Source organism: Aquarana catesbeiana, linkage group LG12, assembly GCF_042186555.1.
Source record: "Aquarana catesbeiana isolate 2022-GZ linkage group LG12, ASM4218655v1, whole genome shotgun sequence".
NCBI classification, from domain to species: domain Eukaryota; kingdom Metazoa; phylum Chordata; class Amphibia; order Anura; family Ranidae; genus Aquarana; species Aquarana catesbeiana.
In genome coordinates, this window is record NC_133335.1 from 132,678,239 (window position 1) to 132,700,943 (window position 22,705).

Genomic DNA, 22,705 nt, shown 5'->3' on the forward strand with positions numbered 1-22,705 from the left:
TCTTGATCTAATATTTCACAGCAGGGCCCTGTGAGGGCTTACAGTGTTGTGGCCACAACAACACCTAAGGCCCAAATTTCTGCTGAGTATATAGGGCAGGCCCCTACTTTCAAACATCCAACTTACAAACGACTCCTACTTGCAAATGGAAGGAGACAACAGGAAGTGAGATGAAATCTACCCCTAGGAAGGGAAACTCTCTCCTGTAAGAGTTAATATGGGAAAAACATTTCTCCTTTCCACTGATGCTTTATCGCCAATCCTTGTTTCACAAAAAACCCACATTTTCAAAAAACATTTGTTATTGGGACAAAAAGTGAGGTGAAATCTTCTGAAGAGGAGCACAGACAGCAAAACAAATGTCACAGGGGTGATAACCCTTCCCTATGTTTTACAAAAAGCTTAAAAAAGATTTTTTGGCTGGAGCTAAACACGTTAAAAATGTTCCAGTTCAAAATTACAAACAGATTCTACTTAACAACAAACCTACAGTCCCTGTCTTGTTTGCACCGCCTGTATACTGCTGTTCAGAGTATATAGGGCCTGGTGGCCCCACACCTTTCCTTATTTTAATTTGGGTGCGGGGTTCCCCTTAATATCCATACAAGACCCAAAGGGCCTGGTAATGGACTGGGGGGTACCCATGCCATTTGTCTCACTGATTTTCATCCATATTGCCAGGACCCCACATTACATTAAACCCGCAAGCAGTTTTAAATGACTTTTTTTCCTTTTAAAAATGACATTTTGTGCAGGGATTGTTCTAAGCACGGGAAACACGCGCCACTTTACAGGCATACTATAGACACCCCCCAGGTACGATATTTAAAGGAATATTTCACTTTTTTTTTTTTTTTTTTTTTTTTACTTTAAGCATCATTAAAGTCACTGCTCCCAAAAAAACGTCCATTTTTAAAAGTTTTTTCTGCATTGATACATGTCCCCTGGGGCAGGACCCGGGTCCCCAAACCCTTTTTAGGACAATACCATGCAAATTAGCCTTCAACATGAGCACTTTTGATTTCGAACGTTCGAGTCCCATAGATATCAATGCGGTTCTAACGTTCGTGCAAATTTTCGGTCCGTTCGCAGGTTTTGGTGCGAACCGAACCGGGGGGGTGTTCGGCTCATCCCTAGTGTAGACCCAGCACTATGTATTAAATTAATGAGTTTGCGGGTTGCATCATATGTTTTTCTCCCTTTTCATAAAACCAGATTGATCTGGGTGAATTAGAGAGGGCATGATGTCTACTAATCTGGTTGCTATTAGTTTGGCATAGATTTTAGCGTCTATATTGAGTAACGAAATAGGCCTAAAGTTTTGGGGTGAGGTAGGCTCCTAACCTGGCTTTGGCAAAGTAATTATCAACGCTTTTAGCATTTCCTGTGGGAAAGAGGAGGCAGAGGCAGAGTCATTGCACATTTGTTTTAAAAAGGGTGTCCGTACCATACATAATTGTTTGTAATGCTCCCCAGGAAGACCATCCGGTCCAGAGGATTTGTTAGTTGGCAATTTTGAGATAACCTCCAAGACTTCTATCTGTGTGAAAGGAGCATTTAGTTTAGATAATTGGTCAGGTGATAGTTTGGGGAGATTGATTTCACGTAGGAAGGATTCTATATCTTCCATGGATGGTTGTATGGTAGAGATTTTTGACAGTGTCCATTTGTCCACTAGAAAGAAGTCAATCCGGGTATAGGAATTGTGCAGATGGGAGAAATAGGAATAGTCATGTTCCGTGGTATGGTGACCTCTACAAACATTGTACAGGTCGTGGTTTCGAATAAAAGTACCCATCGGTGATGTGAGTCATGTTGCGAAAAGATGTGTCCAGGGAGTTGTCAGGTACCATATTAAAGTCCCCGCACATAAGGTATCCGTTACAGAATTTATTGATTTTTTTTTTTTTTCATCATTTCGAAAGGAATCTGATTTGTCTGGTATTGAGCATGTACACATTGACAATAGTGTATCTGGTGTTGTCAAGTGTGCAGTCCAGGGCCAAATATCTGCCTTTTACATCTAGTAAGCTGTTGTGAAGTGTGAAGGTCAGCGTGTTCTCGATTGCTATCATCGCCCCATTTTTTTTTGGTGGGACCTGATGCCCGATAGACATGGGGGGAGTATTTGTTGGAGCATTGGGGTTCTGCGTTAGTTTTGAAGTGAGTCTCTTGTATGCAGAGAATGTCACTGTTAGATTCCTGTGCTGAGTACCATAGGGAAGCTCTTTTGGCAGGGTGATTCAGCCCTTTAGCGTTGAGTGATAACATTTTGGCATCTTAGGTGTTTTGTAGGAGATGTTATGTCAAGTGCGGTGTTTAATCATGGTTGGATGGAGGTATACGGTTTCTCCATAGGTACAGACGTTGAACGATGTTGGAGTTGTGTTCTTCGGATGCTCTTCGGAGAGAAAGTGAGGATAAAGATGAAACTGTAAACTTGAAACGTTAGATAATCAGATATTGAGCAGGAAAAGGGAAAAGAAGGGAACAAGAACAGCAAAAAGCAGCAGTCTGCTGTGTCTTCGACTGCTGTATATCAATGGGGTAAAAGTTTGTGCAACGATTTGCAACAAACAAGGCACCGACTGGTTGTGTGGCGTGTGAACTAGCTAATGATTCCGCTATCCTTACCATGTTTAGCGTTTACCAGCTTGGAGATTAGCCTTGCAGGTGTGAGTGTTCTCCTTGCGGCTGGGTTGCGTTGACACGTTTTGATCAGGAATGATTCCCCAAATGCATAGGAGTTTGAGACCTTCTTCAACTGTGGAAATGTTGTTTGACACCATTTTTAGTGACTATAATTTTGGTTGGGAAACCCCATTGGTAGGGGATCTTGTGATTTATTGAGCAGCTTAGTAATGGTGTTCAGTTGTTTCCTCAGTTGGCGGGTATGTTGGGAGATATCCGCATACAGTTGGAGATTGGTGTATGGGTCTTGTAGGCTGCCCAGGTGTCTAGCTTTGAATAGGAGTTGGTCTTTGGCGTGATAAAATTACACCCTCATTAAAACATCGCCGGGGACCTCCGCAGGGAGGTGACAGGGTTTGGGTAAGCGATGGATACGGGCCACAATAGTTTCCATGGGAGAAAGTTCTGGTAATAGGATGGAAATCAGATTTCTGGCGTATGCATTGAGATCCCGTGGAATGATGGTTTCGGGTACCCCCTTAAGCTTTACATTATTACGATGAGACCTGTCCTCGAGGTCAGCCAATTTGGCTCTCATCCACTGTTATTCTTCATGAGTGTGATCATGTGCATCCACAAGATCATTCACTGTTTCAGTCATCTCTCCTATTTGGGTTTCAATATTGCACACTCTCTGCCCCATGTAATGATTTGTGAGGAGAACTTATTAAACATGGTGGAAATGTCATTGTGCAAGGAGCTTTGAAGTGAGATGAGCATCTCCTTCATAGTAGTATCCAGTACAGGCTGATTTGATGTGGGGAAGGCTGCTATAGGGGATGGATGGATTGAGCTGTGATCTGAAGCAGGGCTCGCCTCATGGCTTGTGCCGGCAGAATCCAGTCGCATCCTCGACTTAGCTGGGCTGTTGCTGGCAGATGATGGCAGGGAGGAAGGAGAGGCACCCAGGGAGTCATTCTGTGCTGATATTTCCAGTCCATCAGCATCAGGGAGGTCTGTGTAGGCTGTAGCAGGTTCGTGTGGAGAGCCACAGCCACCATCCTGGATTTTCGGCATGATGAAGAAATCTGTCAGTTTCTTAGGCTGCCTGAATTCTTTCCTCTTGCGGGTTGGATATGACATTCTGAGGATGTAATCCTGTGTGTTGAAGGTCCGGATGGTTGTTGAGAAGGATCAGGATAGCTGTGGGTAAATGATAGGAGCCGGGAAGTGCAGGAGCTGTGGAGTCAGACGTCCATCTTACTCAGCTGGCCATGCCCCCCTCTCTACTCTTTCTTTCTCCTTGGGGTTGGGCTGCCTCACCTTCAGTTTCCTCCTCTGCTCTATCTGGCACTCAAGTTGCATCAGTGACATCATCATCTCAATCTCCTCCATCTTCATCATTACCACTGGAGACAACTTGGCAATATGCTGCGGCTTGGGGAACATGAATGCCAATTTGTCTACCAGTGCTCCTCCCTCTCTCTAAGCTCATGTTCCTGTCATCCTCAACCAACCTCAGAACCAACTTCTGAATCCAGTAATGGTTGGGCATCATCAAGGAGCAAGTGGCTGATGCTGTGGTTAAATAACTCAGCTGACTCCTCAATGGCTGATGTTGGGGCTATGGCAGGAATAGATGTGGACAAGGAGGCAGGTTTATCAACTCTGGCAACTGCAGGGGACTGCACACTTGTCTCTGCTTGCATGACAGAGGATGAGGAGGATGAGGAAGGTTTAGTAAGCCAGTCCACCACCTCCTCGGCATGCTGTGGCTGGATAGCATAGGCAAACTCACTAAACAGAATAAATGATGCCCTGGGACCACCACATCCTCCTTTGCCTGTTGACACATTTGTTGCTGGCCCCCTTACAGTGCCAAGGGAACGTCTGCCTCTCCTTGTTGTCCTCCCAGACATTATTGGGATGGAGGGGGCGGTGCTTATAAGCAAATGTAAAGAAGAAGTTGAAATCTGTACGTAGATGCACTTTAATCAATGTAAAGAGGTGTTTGGTGCACTTTAATTTGAGCACTCAAGCTACACAGACACACTCCATATATACACAATAATATACTGCAATATAATGCGCCAAACGTACAGTGACGCACAGAACTATATGGCGTTAAACTGGCAGTAATGCACAAAAAACTATATGGTGTTAAACTGGCAGTAACGCACACAGAACTATATGGCGTTAAACTGGCAGTAACGCACACAAAATGATATGGCGTTAAACTGGCAGTAACGCACACAGAAGTAAATGATGTTAAACTAGCAGTAATGTACAAAACTATATGGCGTTAAACTGGCAGTAACGCACACAGAACTATATGGTGTTAAACTGGCAGTAACGCACAAAACTATATGGCGTTAAACTGGCAGTAACGCACACAGAAGTAAATGGCGTTAAACTGGTAGTAACGCACGCAAAACTATATGGTGTTAAACTGTCAGTAACGCACACAAAACGATATGGCGTTAAACTGGTAGTAACGTACACAGAAGTGAATGGCGTTAAACTCACAGTAATGCAATCAAATAGACAGTGTTCAACTGCACTGATGCTATCTGAACTGTCCCTTCTCCTCTAGTTATACACTAATGTCAAGATTAATGGCACAGTCTCACTACACTACACTGAAACTATATGAGCTGTCCCTACTCCACATTAATGTATGTATGAATGACATGGTCTCAACTACACTACAGTGAAACTATCTGAGTTGTCCTTACTGTAGCTGCACACTATACAAAGCTGAATGATGGTCCTCCTTGCTACACTCACGCTATCCTTAGACTGACACTAAACTAATATTCTACACTGACAATTGAAGTAAAATAGCACAGTATAGCACACTAACACACCAACACACTAACTAACTGAGAGCACTGAACAGAGCCCTGTTCTATCTCTCTCCTTACTGAAAATGTCTGCCATTGAAAGAATACTTTTATATTGTGGGGCAGGAATGAGCCATGATTGGATAAAGTCATGATGACAGTGTCCAATCATGACTCTGATAGTGCTCTGTGCCCCGATTGGCTCAAGCTTTCACTGTCTCAGCCAATCAGGGCTTGCAATGCACTGTTCAGCACCGCAATGCATTGTGGTCGGTTCGGGGGGGACGTCCGAACAGCTAAAGTTCAGCTCAAATTTATGCTCTGGCCGAACCGTTCGCCCATCCCTAGTGGCAAGGAGTAGTTCTGGATTTTTTTAAACCCAGGGAGGCCAACAGTTCTTTGATCACCCTTATCCAAGTGAATCCTTTATGGAAGTCCATAGTGCATGAAGAATTTTTGTACTATAATCTTGCCCACTGTAGCCGCCTGTTGATTCTTTGTAGGAAATTGTGAAGTGGTCAGTTACCACTAAGACATTTCCTCATCTGCTAGAGTCTGGCTCCAAACACAGGAATTCGATACACACCAACTCCATTGGCCCTTGGCTCTAAAAGTGGCCCATTGGAGCATGCTGTCTGGGAAAGGTTTTCCTCTGGATACAACTCATGCATGTGTAGCAGTATTCCTCCACTTCTGACTTCGTTCAAGGCCAGCAGAAACGATCCCTCACCGATAGGGATGAGCTTCGTGTTCGAGTCGAACCCATGTTCGACTTGAACATTGGCTGTTCGGTCGTTCGCCGAATTCCGAACGTTATGGGCCTTTTGCGCCAAATTCGTGTGGCGCGTCACAGCCCATAATTCACTGCGGCATCGCAGTGCATTGCTGGCTGATGATTGACCAAGCATGCACTATGACCCGCATGCTTGGCCAATCACAGCGCCGTCGGTAGAGAGAGCTGTAATTGGCCAAAGCCAGGGTGGCTTTGGCCAATTATGGCTCAGGGGGTTTAGAACACGCCCCACACTATATAAGGCCGCCTGCACGGCGGCCCTGTGTAGTGTGTGTTCCGGCGTTGAAAGAGAGATAGACAGTGTCATTTCATTTGAGTTAGATAGATTAGGCAGGACAATCAGTGAGTTAGCTGCACTTACAGTGTATTGTGTGTATATATGCATCCCAGGTGTTGCGTATATATATATATATATATATATATATATATATATATATATATATATATATATATATATATATATATACACTGTATTCAGTTTAGCTAGATCCGTTCCTGTTATCTTCTTACTGGCAGGCTTGTCTTGTTACAGTATTTACAGCTACCTGAAGAAAATTGCTGGTGTTCTTTTGATCCTATTAGTACCACAGTCAGGCAGCTAGACTATTTACAGTTAGTGTAGTGAGACCTCTGCACAGTGTTCATCTAAAGCTACAAGTTAGTGCAGTGCGTCCTGCTAACAGTTTTCAGCTAAAACTACAAGTTAGTGTAGTGAGACCTCTGCACAGTGTTCATCTAAAGCTACAAGTTAATGCAGTGCGTCCTGCTCAGTGTTCAGCTAAAACTACAAGTTAGTGTAGTGAGAACTCTGCACAGTGTTCATCTAAAGCTACAAGTTAGTGCAATGCGTCCTCCTCACAGTGTTCAGCTAAACCTACAAGTTATTTTTTTGCGAGTTCTGCACAGTGTTCATCTAAAGCTACAAGTTAGTGCAGTGCGTCCTGCTCAGTGTTCAGCTAAAACTACAAGTTAGTGTAGTGAGACCTCTGCACAGTGTTCATCTAAAGCTACAAGTTAGTGCAGTGCGTCCTGCTCACAGTGTTCAGCTAAAAGTACAAGTTAGTGCAGTGTGTCCTCCTCACAGTGTTCAGCTAAAACTACAAGTTAGTGTGGTGCGTCCTCCTCAGTTTTTAGCTAAAGCTACAAGTTAGTGCAGTGCGTCCTGCTCACAGTGTTCAGCTAAAACTACAAGTTAGCGCAGTGCGTCCTCCTCACAGTGTTCAGCTAAAACTACAAGTTAGCGCAGTGCGTCCTCCTCACAGTTTTTAGCTAAAGCTACAAGTTAGTGCAGTGCGTCCTCCTCAGTGTTCAGCTAAAACTACAAGTTAGTGTGGTGCGTCCTGCTCACAGTGTTCAGCTAAAACTACAAGTTAGTGTAGTGAGAACTCTGCACAGTGTTCATCTAAAGCTACAAGTTAGTGCAGTGCGTCCTGCTCACAGTGTTCAGCTAAAACTACAAGTTAGTGTGGTGCGTCCTCCACAGTCTTTAGCTAAAGCTACAAGTTAGTGCAGTGCATCCTGCTCACAGTGTTCAGCTAAAACTACAAGTTAGTGTAGTGAGAACTCTGCACAGTGTTCATCTAAAGCTACAAGTTAGTGCACTGCGTCCTGCTCACAGTGTTCAGCTAAAACTACAAGTTAGTGTGGTGCGTCCTCCACAGTCTTTAGCTAAAGCTACAAGTTAGTGCAGTGCGTCCTGCTCACAGTGTTCAGCTAAAACTACAAGTTAGCGCAGTGCGTCCTCCTCACAGTGTTCAGCTAAAACTACAAGTTAGTGCAGTGCGTCCTCCTCACAGTGTTCAGCTAAAACTACAAGTTAGTGTAGTGAGAACTCTGCACAGTGTTCATCTAACGCTACAAGTTGGTGCAGTGCGTCCTGCTCAGTGTTCAGCTAAAACTACAAGTTAGCGCAGTGCGTCCTCCTCACAGTGTTCAGCTAAAGCTACAAGTTAGCGCAGTGCGTCCTCCTCACAGTGTTCAGCTAAAACTACAAGTTAGCGCAGTGTGTCCTCCTCACAGTTTTTAGCTAAAGCTACAAGTTAGTGCAGTGCGTCCTGCTCACAGTGTTCAGCTAAAACTACAAGTTAGCGCAGTGCGTCCTCCTCACAGTGTTCAGCTAAAACTACAAGTTAGTGTGGTGCATCCTCCTCACAGTTTTTAGCTAAAGCTACAAGTTAGTGCAGTGCGTCCTCCTCACAGTGTTCAGCTAAAACTACAAGTTAGTGTAGTGAGAACTCTGCACAGTGTTCATCTAAAGCTACAAGTTAGTGCAGTGCGTCCTGCTCACAGTGTTCAGCTAAAACTACAAGTTAGCGCAGTGCGTCCTCCTCATAGTGTTCAGCTAAAACTACAAGTTAGTGTGGTGCGTCCTCCTCACAGTTTTTAGCTAAAGCTACAAGTTAGTGCAGTGCATCCTGCTCACAGTGTTCAGCTAAAACTACAAGTTAGTGTAGTGAGAACTCTGCACAGTGTTCATCTAAAGCTACAAGTTAGTGCAGTGCGTTCTGCTCACAGTGTTCAGCTAAACCTACAAGTTATTTTTTTGCGAGCTCTGCACAGTGTTCAGCTAAAGCTACCTGTAGAAGGTTGGTGGTGTTCTCATACTACAGGCAGGCAGTTGATTTTGCTAGCTGCAGTATCAATATATATATATATATATATATATATATATATATATATATATATATATATATATATCTATCTATATATATATATCTATATCCCAGCTTAGTGCAGCTACAGGCCATTAGTATGTCTGGAAGGCCAAGAAGGAGAGGCAGACAGTCACAAGCCAATAAGAGAGGGCAAGCAGGCTCTGTGTCTAGTGCTGGTCGTGACCGTGGGACATGCTTGGCCTTTTTTTCGGCAGCTGGCCGTGTTGAGCCGCAACATGTGGAAGACTTGGTCGAGTGGATGACCAAGCCGTCCTCATCCTCTCACCCATGCTCAGGGTACTTTGGCAAAGCAGCGGCCTCTTCCCTCGGCTCAACGTCATCAGTAACTCCTTCCCTATCCCCACCATGTCCTCCCGAGGAGTCCCTCGAACTGTTTGACCACAGTGTTGGGTACATGCTCCAGGAGGATGCCCAGCGTTTGGAAGGCTCTGATGATGATACTGAGCTCGATGAAGGCAGTAACGTGAGCACGGACAGAGGGGGCGCCCAAGAAGGACAGCAATCTGGCAGTCATGCTCCCCCTGCTGCAGCATACTGCCAGGTTTGCTCCAGTGATGAGGAGGGAGGGGATGATGAGGTCACTGACTCAACGTGGGTGCCTGATAGGAGAGAGGAGGAGGAGGCGGCACATCACCAACGAGGCAGGATGCCCTCCAGGGGCTAAGCCTAAGGGCAGCACATTGACTGCATCACACCCCAAAGCTCCACATGTGCAGGGCGCTGCAGTCTCTGTGCGTTATTCAAAAAGTTCTTTGGTGTGGGCCTTTTTTGAGACGAGTGCATCGGATCGCACCGCTGCTATTTGCAACATATGTCTCAAGCGTATCTCGCGTGGCCAAAACATCTCCAGCTTGGGTACCACATGCTTGACCAGACATATGTTGACCTGCCATGCAGTTCGTTGGCAAGCGTATCTAAAAGACCCACACCAAAGAACAAAGAGGACCTCTCCTTGCTCCTCATCAGCTGAGATCTCCAACCCCACTATACCTTCAGTCCTCTCTGAGACCTGCACTGAGAGGAATGAAGGTGAAGAATTAGGTGTGTCAAAGCCAAGTACTTGTGGGCAATCTGCTTTCGGTACACCGACATCAGATTGTACCAGGCAAATTTCCCTGCCCCAGTTGCTGCACCGCCGAAAGAAGTTCGCTCCCAGCCATACACATGCCCAGCGGTTGAATGCTAGCTTGGCAAAATTGCTAGCACTTCAACTGCTGCCTTTTCAGTTGGTAGACTCTGCCCCCTTCCGTGAGTTTGTGGAATGTGCGGTTCCTCAGTGGCAGGTACCCAAAAGCCAATTTTTCTCACGGAAGGTGATTCCAGCTCTCTACCGGTATGTGGAAGGCAATGTCCATGCCTCGCTGGACAGGGCGGTCAGCGGTAAGGTGCATATTACCGCTGACTCATGGTAGAGCAGGCATGGACAGGGACGTTACCTAAGTTTCACCGCGCATTGGGTGACTCTGCTGGCAGCTAGGAAGGATGCAGGACAAGGTGCAGTAGTGTTGGAGGTTGTTCCGCCACCACGCCTCCAAAATGCCACTACTAATGATTGTGACACACCTCTCTCCTCCACTCCCTCCTCTTCTTCTTCCTCCATGGCCTCTTCCTGTGCTTTGTCCTCGGAACCAGCGGTGCTCCATAGCCGTTAAAGGGGCTACGCAAGTACGCAGGCCAAAAGATGCCATGCGGTGCTTGAGCTGGTGTGCTTGGGGGACAGGAGCCACACTGGGGCAGAGGTTCTGTCAGCTCTGCTGGGGCAGGTTCAGAGGTGGTTGACGCCACGCCAACTTAAGGCAGGAATGGTGGTTTGCGACAATGGCACCAACCTCCTCTCTGCCCTCCGACAGGGACAAATGACCCATGTGCCCTGTTTGGCTCACGTCCTTAACTTGGTGGTGCAGCGGTTCTTGGGCAGGTACCCGGGCTTACAGGATGTCCTGAGGCAGGCCAGGAAAGTCTGTGTGCATTTCCGCCGGTCATATAATGCCAGTGCTCGGCTGACGGACCTCCAAAAGGAGTTTAACCTGCCCAAGAACCGCCTAATCTGTGACATGCTCACCAGGTGGAACTCAACGTTGGCCATGCTGCAGCGGCTGCACACGCAGCAGAGGGCCATCAATGAGTACCTGTGTGACTATGGCACCAGGACAGGGTCAGGGGAGCTTGGTTTTTTTTCCCCACGCCAGTGGGCCATGATCAGGGATGCATGCACTGTCCTGTCACCATTTGAGGAGGCCACGAGGATGGTGAGCAGTGACAGTGCATGCATCAGTGACACTGTCCCCCTTGTCCACCTGTTGGAGCACACGCTGCATGGAATAATGGACAGGGCACTTGAGGCAGAACAGAGGCAGGAAGAGGAGGACTTCCTTAGCTCTCAAGGCCCCCTTTATCCAGACAGTGTTCCTGCATGCCCGCCGATCACACAGGAAGAGGACGAGGAGGAGGAGGAAGATTGTGTCAGTATGGAGGTGGAGCCTGGCACTCAGCATCAGCAGCAGTCTTTAAGGGATCAGTCCCAAGAAACACATGGACTTGTACGTGGCTGGGAGGAGGTGGCTGCGGACCATGTCGTCCTTAGTGACCCAGAGGACTCCGGACCGAATGCCTCAGCAAACCTACGCTGCATGGCCTCCCTGATCCTGCAAAGCCTGCGTAAGGATCCTCGTATTCGTGGTATCAAGGAGAAGGACCAATACTGGCTGGCAACCCTCCTTGATCCACGTTACAAGGGTAAGGTTGCGGACCTTATCTTGCCATCGCAGAGGGAGCAGAGGATGAAACATCTTCGGGAGGCCTTGCAGAAAGGTCTGTGCAACGCGTTCCCAGAGACTGGGAGGTTACAAACTCCTGTTTCTGGACAACGTGTTGCTGAGGCTTCGGTCAGTCAAAGAAGGAGCGGTGGAGAAGGTGGCCGTCTGACCGATGCATTCAGACAATTTTTTGGTCCGCAGCCCCAAGGTATGATCGGTTCCAGCAACCATCGCCAGCGTCTGTTTTACATGGTGCAGGAGTACCTAGGGGCAAGATCTGACTTGGACACCTTTCCCACCGAAAATCCTCTGGGTTACTGGGTCTTGAGGATGGATCACTGGCCAGAGCTTGCACAGTATGCAATTGAGCTACTGGCCTGTCCTGCATCCAGCGTTCTTTCGGACCGCACATTCAGTGCTGCTGGAGGCTTTGTAACCGATCACAGGGTGCGTCTGTCCACTGACTCGGTCGATCGACTGACCTTCAAAAAAATCAATTAGTCTTGGATCTCCACCAGCTACCAAGCACCTGATGCTGGTGTAAGCGAATCATTTTTTTCAGATCCCTTCAAAGACTGCCTATGCTGATGCTGAGTGACTATCCCTGAGTAATTATCCTCTTCCTCAATGATCATGCTGATAGCTTGCAAGAACATTTTTGGTTCTGGGTGCCACCACCAGTGCCTAAGGCCCAATTTTTCAGCCCCTGTTTAACAGGAGCGTGTAATTACAATTTTTGATGCAATACTTTGCAGCAGGGCTCGTTCCTGTGTTCCAACTAGAGTGTCTCTGAGGACTTAGTGTTGTGGCACCAGCACCACCACCAAAGGCCCAATTTTTCTGCCCTTGTTCAACTGGGGCATGTAATTACAATTCTTGATCTAATATTTCACAGCAGGGCCCATTTCTGCACCCACCAAGAGCGAGTGAGGGCTTAGTGTTGTGGCACCAGCACCACCACCAGCACCAAGGCCCAATTTTTCTGCCCCTGCTCAACAGGGGCATGTAATTACAATTCTTGATCTAATATTTCACAGCAGGGCCCTGTGAGGGCTTACAGTGTGTGGCCACAACAACACCTAAGGCCCAAATTTCTGCTGAGTATATAGGGCAGGCCCCTACTTTCAAACATCTAACTTACAAATGACTCCTAATTGCAAACGGAAGGAGACAACAGGAAGTGAGATGAAAGCTACCTCTAGGAAGGGAAATTCTCTCCTGTAAGAGTTAATATGGGAAAAACATTTCTCCTTTCCACTGATGCTTTCCAATCCTTGTTCCACAAAAAACCCCAAATTTTCAAAAAACATTTGTCACTGGGACAAAAAGTGACGTGAAATCTTCTGAAGAGGAGGACAGACAGCAAAACAAATGTCACAGGGGTGATAACTAGGGTTGTCCCGATACCGATACTAGTATCGGTATCGGCACCGATACCGAGCATTTGCCCAAGTACTTGTACTCGGGCAAATGCTCCCGATGCCTCCCCCGATACCTTGACTGTCAGCTGTGATCGGCGCGTGGGGGAGTTACAAGATTCTCCCCCAGCGGCTTTCACCAGCTTTAGTGACAGACAGCGGTGATCACTCACCGCTGACTGTCACTGCATCCTCCTCCATGCCCCCTCCTTTCCTCTGTCCCTCTCAGCTGTCCCCTCCGTTCTGCTCTTATCTGTCCCTCTCAGCTGTTCCCTCCCTGCTCTTATCTGTCCCCTCCGTTCTGCTCTTATCTGTCCCTCCGTTCTCCCCCTCAGTTCCTCCGTCCTCCCCCTCCTCCTTCCTTTGTGTATGGATAGAGTCAGCTGACTCTGTCCATTCACATAACTGAAACATTGTAATCTTCTGTGATTACGAGATTACGATGTGTCAGTTTATGAATGGAGAGAAGCTGCGGTCTTCTCTCCATTCATTGTCAGTGCAGCTGACGCTGCAGAGAAAGGGACTGGGGATTCTCTATCCTCTGTCTCTTTCTCTGTCTCAAGGGGGAGATATCAGAGGTCTGTTAAGACCCCTGATATCTCACCAAAGCCCCCCAAAAGGGCTGATTAAAAAAAAAAAAAAAAAAACAATAAAGAATAAAAGAAATATTATTGTAAAAAATAAAAATTGTAAAAAAAAAAAAATAACACACACATACAACGTTCACCCCCTCCCCCCCCCCCCCAAAAAAAAAAGCAAGCACTGTTAAAAAAAAAAAAAAAAAAAAAAAAAAAAAAATGAAAAAAAAACTGTCACGTGACATTAAAAAAAAAGTATCGGTAATCGGTATCGGCGAGTACTTGAAAAAAAGTATCGGTACTTGTACTCGGTCCTAAAAAAGTGGTATCGGGACAACCCTAGTGATAACCCTTCCCTATGTTTTACAAAAAGCTTAAAAAAGATTTTTTGGCTGGATCTAAACACGTTAAAAATGTACCCGTTCAAAATTACAAACAGATTCTACTTAACAACAAACCTACAGTCCCTGTCTTGTTTGCACCGCCTGTATACTGCTGTTCAGAGTATATAGGGCCTGGTGGCCCCACACCTTTCCTTATTTTAATTTGGGTGCAGGGTTCCCCTTAATATCCATACAAGACCCAAAGGGCCTGGTAGTGGACTGGGGGGTACCCATGCCATTTGTCTCACTGATTTTCATCCATATTGCCAGGACCCGACATTACATTAAACCCTCAAGCAGTGTTAAATGAGATTTTTTCCTTTAAAAATGACATTTTGTGCAGGGACTGTTCTAAACACGGGAAACACGCGCCACTTTACAGGCATACTATAGACACACCCCAGGTACGATATTTAAAGGAATATTTCACTTTTTTTTTTTTTTACTTTAACCATCATTAAAATCACTGCTCCCGAAAAAACGGCCGTTTTAAAAAGTTTTTTTTGCATTGATACATGTCCCCTGGGGTAGGACCCGGGTCCCCAAACCCTTTTTAGGACAATACCATGCAAATTAGCCTTTAAAATGAGCACTTTTGATTTCGAACGTTCGAGTCCCATAGACATCAATGGGGTTCTAACGATCGTGCAAATTTTCGGTCCGTTCGCAGGTTCTGGTGCGAACCGAACCGGGGGGTGTTCGGCTCATCCCTACTCACCAACAGGAAAGTTCTCTCTGGCCCCAGATGTCCGTGTTCATTACGTAATGACTTTAATACTGCTCTTCTGAACTAGGATGGCAAAAACAGCCATAGGTCATCACCTTGGTCCGAGGGGCCCCATCAGTAGATCACACCATTCCATAATTTCAAACTATCACATTGCTTATGAACGATTTTGGCATCTACCTAGCCTTTGCTGCTAAAAAAGCTCTTTTTGTTAGCGGGCAAAACGGTTCTTGAGCCTCTTGCAAATCTTATAGTGAGTTGAGGTAGCTCACCTCTCTTCAACTGAGACACATTGCAGTAATCCTGAGGAATGCAAGTACCTCAGGTTCCCACGATTTCAGCGTAAGCCATTCCCTCGGCAACATATTCAGCTCCCTTTGTCATCACCTGCACTCCCTCAGAGGACACCTGCATCCACTCAGGCTCAGTGGTCCAGATTCTGTGAGGCCTTTGGGATAGGGCATCGGCATCCTAATTCCCCACTCAAGGATGGTACTTCAAGCCGAAGTGAATCCTCAGTGGGCGGATAACCACTGGTGCTCAGTGGCATCCAGTTTGGCAGTGTTCAACATATAAGTCAGAAGATTGTTGTCAGTCTTTACCAGGAACTCTGCTCCATACAGGTAATCATTCAGTTTGTCCACAAAGGCCCACTTCAAGGTAAGAAACTCCAGTTTGTGTGTTAGTTTCTCTCAGCAGGAAAAAGACTGCAGCTCACAAAGACCACCGGACAAAGTAACTCAGCATGTTCCTGATATAATACACCCCCAAAACCCTCTTGACTGGCATCCACATGTAGCTCATAGAGCCTGGAAGGATCCATATAGGCCAATACTGGGGCCTGGGTCAGGCACTGCTTCATCTTGTAGAAAGCTTGTCCACATCTGAGTCCATTGCTCGCTGATAGGTTTACGGGGCTTCCTCGGGCCATGGTTCTGGGGAATCTTAGCAGTTCCACTGGCCTCTCCCTCACTGTTCTTCAGTATTTCCATTGGGGCACTGCTGTCTTTGCAACCCCTCAACAACCAGCAGTAATATGAACAAAACCCCAAGTATGATCACAGCTCGGTAACATTGTTGGGCCTGGGCTATGTGGTTACAGCTTCAATCTTACTGTGGTCAGTGGCCACTCCTTCTGCTGGGACCATGTGCCCCAGGTAAGTGACTGGGGTCCGGTAAAATGTCACTTCTCTAGTGACAGCTATAAACCCTTATTATGGAGTCTTTATAGTACTCTTTATGCTCTTCCAATGTCTTTCCGAACACAATTATGCCATCCAGATATACAAGGACCTCGATTAAGTTCATATCCCCACCGTACACTCAATCTCTAAAAGGTGTCGGGTGCCCCAGACAAGCCCTGAGGCATGCGATCAAATTCGAAGAAATCCAATGGACTGATGATAGTTGTCTTTTCTCTATCCTCAGGATGCATTGGGATTTGGTTGTACCCACTCCAAGTCCAGGACAATAAACCACCTAGCTCCTGATAGACACTGTAACGCATCCTCAATCCTGGGTATAGTGTACTGATCTGGGATGGTTCTTCTATTAAGTCATGTAATCCATACACATTCGCAGGGTACCATTCTTCTTTCGCACTATCACAATGGGGGAAACGTAGGGGCTCCTGGACTCTCTAATGATACCTGCTTTTTTAACTCCAACAGTTGCTCTCTGAGATCTTCCAGATCCCCCCCAATGGAAGCTCATGATCCCATTCTTAAAACTCACTGAGTCGGATTCGTTGCTGAGCACCTTTGCCACATCCAACGTCATAATCATTCTTAGAGAATATCTTCTTCCAGTTTTACAGCCTGTTCTGTGCCCTTTGTTTCCATTCCTCTGGAAGAGGGGATTCTTGGAGGCCAAAATCTCCTCTAAGAGTGTCTGCTGGCGGATTGGGCACACAGACTGGTATAGCAGCATTCACATGCCCTAGCAGCATTCGGGGTTTCAAAGTGATATGAGCTTCTGTTTTATTGCAGAATCTAACAAGCTCTCTGCCATTACTGCATTGCAGAGCTCTCGTAGTGATCAACTCTGGAACTACTTTCACTCTATCTGTCCTTCTACTTGGGTCCGTCTAGGGGACAACAAATGGTCCAGGCTGATCCCAGCTCAGTATAACTCCGGCCTTCATACAAGTGACCTTACCCAGCTGGAGTACCTTCTCATCAGGCTCACGCTTCCAAACTCTCCCTACTTCCTCTTCAGGATCCCTCAGCTCCCGCTGTTAAACTTGACGTACCTACAGATGAATGCTCTCGATGAGCACTGCATTTTGTTCAGCCAAGAGGGTGAGCAGCCTGTGGACTAGGTCGGTGTTGGTTCAGATTAGCAGAGACCACTGTTTTATTCCAGTAGGCTGCAGGCAACTTACTGCAAAGGTGTCAAAGGTGTCCACTACTGCAAAGGCTTCCACCCTGCCAGTGAGGAATGGGATGAAGGTTATACGAACAGGTATGTAGCTGTCATATGGGCACATCTAAGTTCCAATTCCCCAAATTTCTAATAGGGATGGAACATCCCCTCCCCAACCCGGTTCGGTTCGCACCAGAACTCTCGAACATCGCAAATGTTCGAAACCAAATAGCGAACCCCATTGAAGTCTATGGGACCTGAACTGTAAAAATCCAAAATGATCATTTTTAGGGCTTAGATGCAAGTTATTGGGCATACAAAGGGTATGGGGGTCTGGGAACTGCCCTGGGAGACATGTATCAATGAAAAACAAGTTTGTAAACATAATTTTTAAATCATTTTACTGATGTTGAAAGTGAAACAATAAAATGAAAAATTCCTTTAAATATATTACCTGGGGAGTCTCCTTAGTCTGCATGTAAAGTGGTGCATCTGTACTATGTATATAATCTGCTGCAGAAAAAATACATTTATAAAGGCACTCAGAACAAGATTAGAGATTTTTTTGGATAAATTCTGGTGTCTGTTTCACAGACTTTGGGTAAAAGTAACAGATGTGGAAAAATTGGGCTTTGGGTGTTGGTGGTGCCTTCACACCGTAACCCTATAGAGGTATTCTTGATGAAAGCAAGAATTGGCCTTGTCAAAAATTGAAATGATATGTCCTGGTCAAACAGTGGAGTAAAAACTGGGAATTCTGTGTTGGTGATGCCTTCAGACCATAACCCTATATAGGTACTCTTGATGAAAGCAAGAATTGGCCTTGCTGTAAAAAATGTAAATGATATGCACCTGTCAAACAGGTGCAGAAAAATTGATCCATTGGGTGTTAATTGTGCCCATAAAACCTATACCAAAAAATGTCTTCCCGATAAAATCAACACCCACAAAGCTAGGAAGTGTAGACAGTCTTGCTGAGATTCCAGATCCAGAAAACACTTAATCAGCGACATCGGCATCAGGGGTCTTGATAGTTGCTGCTAATCCAGGGTCGATTCATTTTGATAAATGTCAACCAAGTCTGTGGACAGATGCGCTCTTTTATCTGTCACAGTAAGCTTCAGCAGAACTTAATGCATGTTCGGAAAGCATGCTGGATGCAGGACGGCCCAGCAGCTCAATTGCATACTAGGCAAGTTCTGCCCAGTGGTCTATTCTCATGAACCAGTAACCCAGTGGTTTGTCAACGGAGTCTGTTTTCACCCCTTGATTTCCCATCATATGATGCAGATGCTGCTGATGGGATGTGGAAGCTGACAGCCCTGGGCATCAGGGACTAAAAAAAATTTGAAATGCATCACCACTGCTTCTCTCTTGACCAACAGAAGTCTCAAAACTAGCCTTTCCATGAGACTGTAACATAGCAGAGTCTGGAAAGGCATTACATAAACTCCTCTTTAAGTCCTTAAGACATTTCATCCTCTGCTCCCTCTGTGAGGACGGGATGAGTTCTGAAACTTTCCCCTTGTAACCGTGGTCAAGGAGGGTTGCCAACCAATAGTGATCCTTCTCCTTGATGGAAGGGAAATTCTCTTCTGTAAAAGTTAATATGGGGAAAAACGTGTCTCCTCTTCACTGATGCTTTATCACCAATCGTTGTTTCACTAAAAACATTTGTCATTGGGACAGTAAGTGAGGTGAAATCTTCTGAAGAGGTGCACAGACAGCAAAACAAATGTTACAGGGGTGATAACCCTTCCCTATGTTTTCCAAAAAGCTTAAAAATAGATTTTTTGGCTGGAGCTACACTTTAAAAATGTACCAGTTCAAAATTACAAACAGATTCTACTTAACAACAAACCTACAGTCCCTGTCTTGTTTGCACCGCCTGTATACTGTTGTTCAGATTATATAGGGCCTGGGGGCCCCACGCCTTTCCTTTTTTTTAATTTGGGTCCGGGGTTCCTCTTAATATCCATACAAGACCCAAAGGGCCTGGTAATGGACTGGGGAGGGGGGATATGGGGGGGTACCCATGCCATTTGCCTCACTGATTTTTCAACCATATTGTCGGGACCCGACATTACATTACAACCGAAACCAGTTTTGAATGACTTTTATTCCTTTTAGAAATGTCATTTTGTGACACACGCGCCACTTTACAGGCATACTATAGTTCACCCCCCAGGTACGATATTTAAAGGAATATTTCACTTTTATTTTTTTACTTTAAGCATTATTAAAATCACTGCTCCCCAAAAAATGCCCCTTTTTTAAAACTTTTTTTTGCATTGATACATGTCCCCTGGGGCAGGATCCGGGTCCCCAAACACTTTTTAGGACAATAACTTGCATATTAGCCTTTAAAATATGCACTTTTGATTTTTCACCTCCGGGTCCCATAGACTTTAACGGTGTTCGAATGTTTGCACAAACTTTCGGTCCATTCGCATGTTCTGCCGCAAACCAAACCGGGGGGTGTTTGGCTCATCCCTAATCACAGCTAATCACAACAATGGACAGTGTTTACACACTGGTTTTAAGTAAATTATTTGCTTATAGCAGTGAAATTCACTATTAACAAGTATAGTATGTAAAAAAATAATTCAACTGCCCCCAGAGTGGTACAGTATTACTATGACCCTGGTCACAGTGTGTAAAAAAAAAAAAATGTAAAAAAAGAAATGAAAAAAGAAAAAATGATTAAAACAATTGAAAAAATATTCACTTTTTTTTTTTTTTTTTTTTTTTTTTTACATACAGTCACCAGTCAGTGTCCCAGTCACTGCAACACCAGTTGTATGATGGTGCTGCACTAGACTGGTGACAGTATGCAAAAAAAATGGTGAAAAAAAATTTTTTTTCTTCATTTTCCAAAAAATGTGACAAAAAATTGTAACTTCAAAAAACGTGCCGGGCCTCTTACTAAATGCCTCAGTCTATCTACTTTCCAAAAAGGTAATTTGGGGGGTATTTGCACTGTTCTGCCATTTTCGGGAGCTGCATTGTCTTTCTGAAATGTCCACCCTCTTTTATTATCTTCATCATCCTGGTAGATGGCAGCAGACTTATCAAGAATGTCTTGGTACATTTTTCGATTCATCCTTCTTTTAACCATATGAAGTTTGCCAGTACCATATGCTGAAAAACAGCCCCACATCATGGTGTTCTCTAAACTTTACTTTTTGTATGGTGTTTTTGTGGTGATGTGCAGTGCCACTTGACCTCCAAACATGGTGTGTATTACGACATCCAAAGAATGCAATTTTGGTCTCATCTGACCAAACTATATTCTCCCACTATTTTACAGGCTTGCGAAATGTTGTGCAACAAACTTTAAACAAGCTTTAATATTCTTTTTCTTTAGCAATGGAGACTTGTGTGGTGAGCGTGTATACAGGCCATGGCGGTTGAGTGCAATACTTGTTGTTTTCTCTGAGGTCTTTCTGAAGCTCTCCACAAGTGGTCCTTGGCTCTTGGACAACTCTTCTGACAATTCTTTTCACTCCTCTGTCAGAAATCTTGCGAGAAGCACCTGATTGTGGCAGGTTTATGTTCTTTCCACTTCTGGATTATGGCCCCAACAGTGCTCACTGGAACAATCAGAAGTTTAAAAGTCATTCTGTAACCAAGGCCATCAGTATGTTTTGCAACAATATGGTTGTGAAGGTCTTAAGAGAGCTATTTGCTTTTACCCATCATGAGATGTTTCTTGTGTGACACCTTGGTAATGAGACATCTTTTTATAGGCCATCAGTTGAGACTGAACCCGATGATAATTATTTGCACTGACAAGGGGCAGGATTGTCTTCTAATTACTGATAGATTTCAGCTTGGCTTTCCTTGCCTTTTCTGCACCTCCCTTTCATTCGTTCAATACTTTTTCCCTGTGTCATACCATTTTATTACACATAACTTCATTTCTGAATGTATTTGTTTTGGGTTCTTTGTATGCATGGGTTGCGTGGGTTATTACCAACATGTGATGTAAACTTCATGTCAATAGCATCTTTAGATATATATTCACCTAGAAAAATGGTGACGTGCTCAATACTTATTTATTTATTTTTTTTCAAATTTGTTTATTTTTAAAACAGGAAGGGGACACACATGGGCCAACACATTACAGATTATGACATTTGAACATTATATTATTCATTTGCTTTTACCTCAAATTTTATCTGCATTAATAAACCAATTTAGAACAATACATATAACCTTATGTTGCAACTTGGTAGAAATATATCAAATTAAGTATTTGAAATATGTATGATGTTGACAGCCCTTGGCCGTCCACTCCCCACATTTTCTTTTTATTGAGAGAAGTTCTTTTACATGGAATAATAGAGAATTATAAAGGATAAGAGATTGAAGTTTAAGAAAGAGACAGGGAGAGGGGGGGGCAGGTGTCTGATGGGGGGGTAATATAGGGTGCAAGGTGTGGTCCCATTTAACACTAAAACATCAGGAGGTTTTTACCGTTATTATCTCCCTAGGGAGTAGGGATGAGCCGAACACCCCCCTGTTCGGGTTCGCACCAGGACATGCGAACAGGAAAAAAGTTTGTTCGAACACCGTTAAAGTCTATGGGACACGAACATGAATAATCAAAAGTGCTAATTTTAAAGGCTTATATGCAAGTTATTGTCATAAAAAGTGTTTGGGGACCTGGGTCCTGCCCCAGGGGACATGGATCAATGCAAAAAAAAGTTTTAAAAACGGCCGTTTTTTCAGGAGCAGTGATTTTAATAATGCTTAAAGTCAAACAATAAAAGTGTAATATCCCTTTAAATTTCGTAGCTGGGGGGTGTCTATAGTATGCCTGTAAAGGGGTGCATGTTTCCCGTGTTTAGAACAGTCTGACAGCAAAATGACATTTCGAAGGAAAAAAGCCATTTAAAACTACTCGCGGCTATTGCATTGCCGGTCCGACAATACACATAGAAGTTCATTGATAAAAATGGCAAGGGAATTCCCCACAGGGGAACCCCGAACCAAAATTTAAAAAAAAAAATGACGTGGGGGTCCCCCTAAATTCCATACCAGACCCTTCAGGTCTGGTACAGATTTTAAGGGGAACCCCGCGCCAAAAAAAAAAAAAAAACGGCGAGGGGTCCCCCCAAAAGTCCATACCAGACCCTTATCCGAGCATGCAACCTGGCAGGCAGCAGGAAAAGAGGGAGGGACGAGAGAGCCCCCCCCTCCTGAACCGTACCAGGCCACATGCCCTCAACATTGGGAGGGTGCTTTGGGGTAGCCCCCCAAAACACCTTGTCCCCATGTTGATGAGGACAAGGGCCTCATTCCCACAACCCTGGCCAGTGGTTGTGGAGGTCTGCGGGCAGGGGGCTTATCGGAATCTGGAAGCCCCCTTTTAACAAGGGGACCCCCAGATCCTGCCCCCCCCCTGTGTGAAATGGTAAGGGGGTACTTGTACCCCTACCATTTCACTAAAAAATTGTCAAAAATGTTAAAAATGACGAGACAGTTTTTGACAATTCCTTTATTTAAATGCTTCTTGCTTCTTTCTTCTTTCT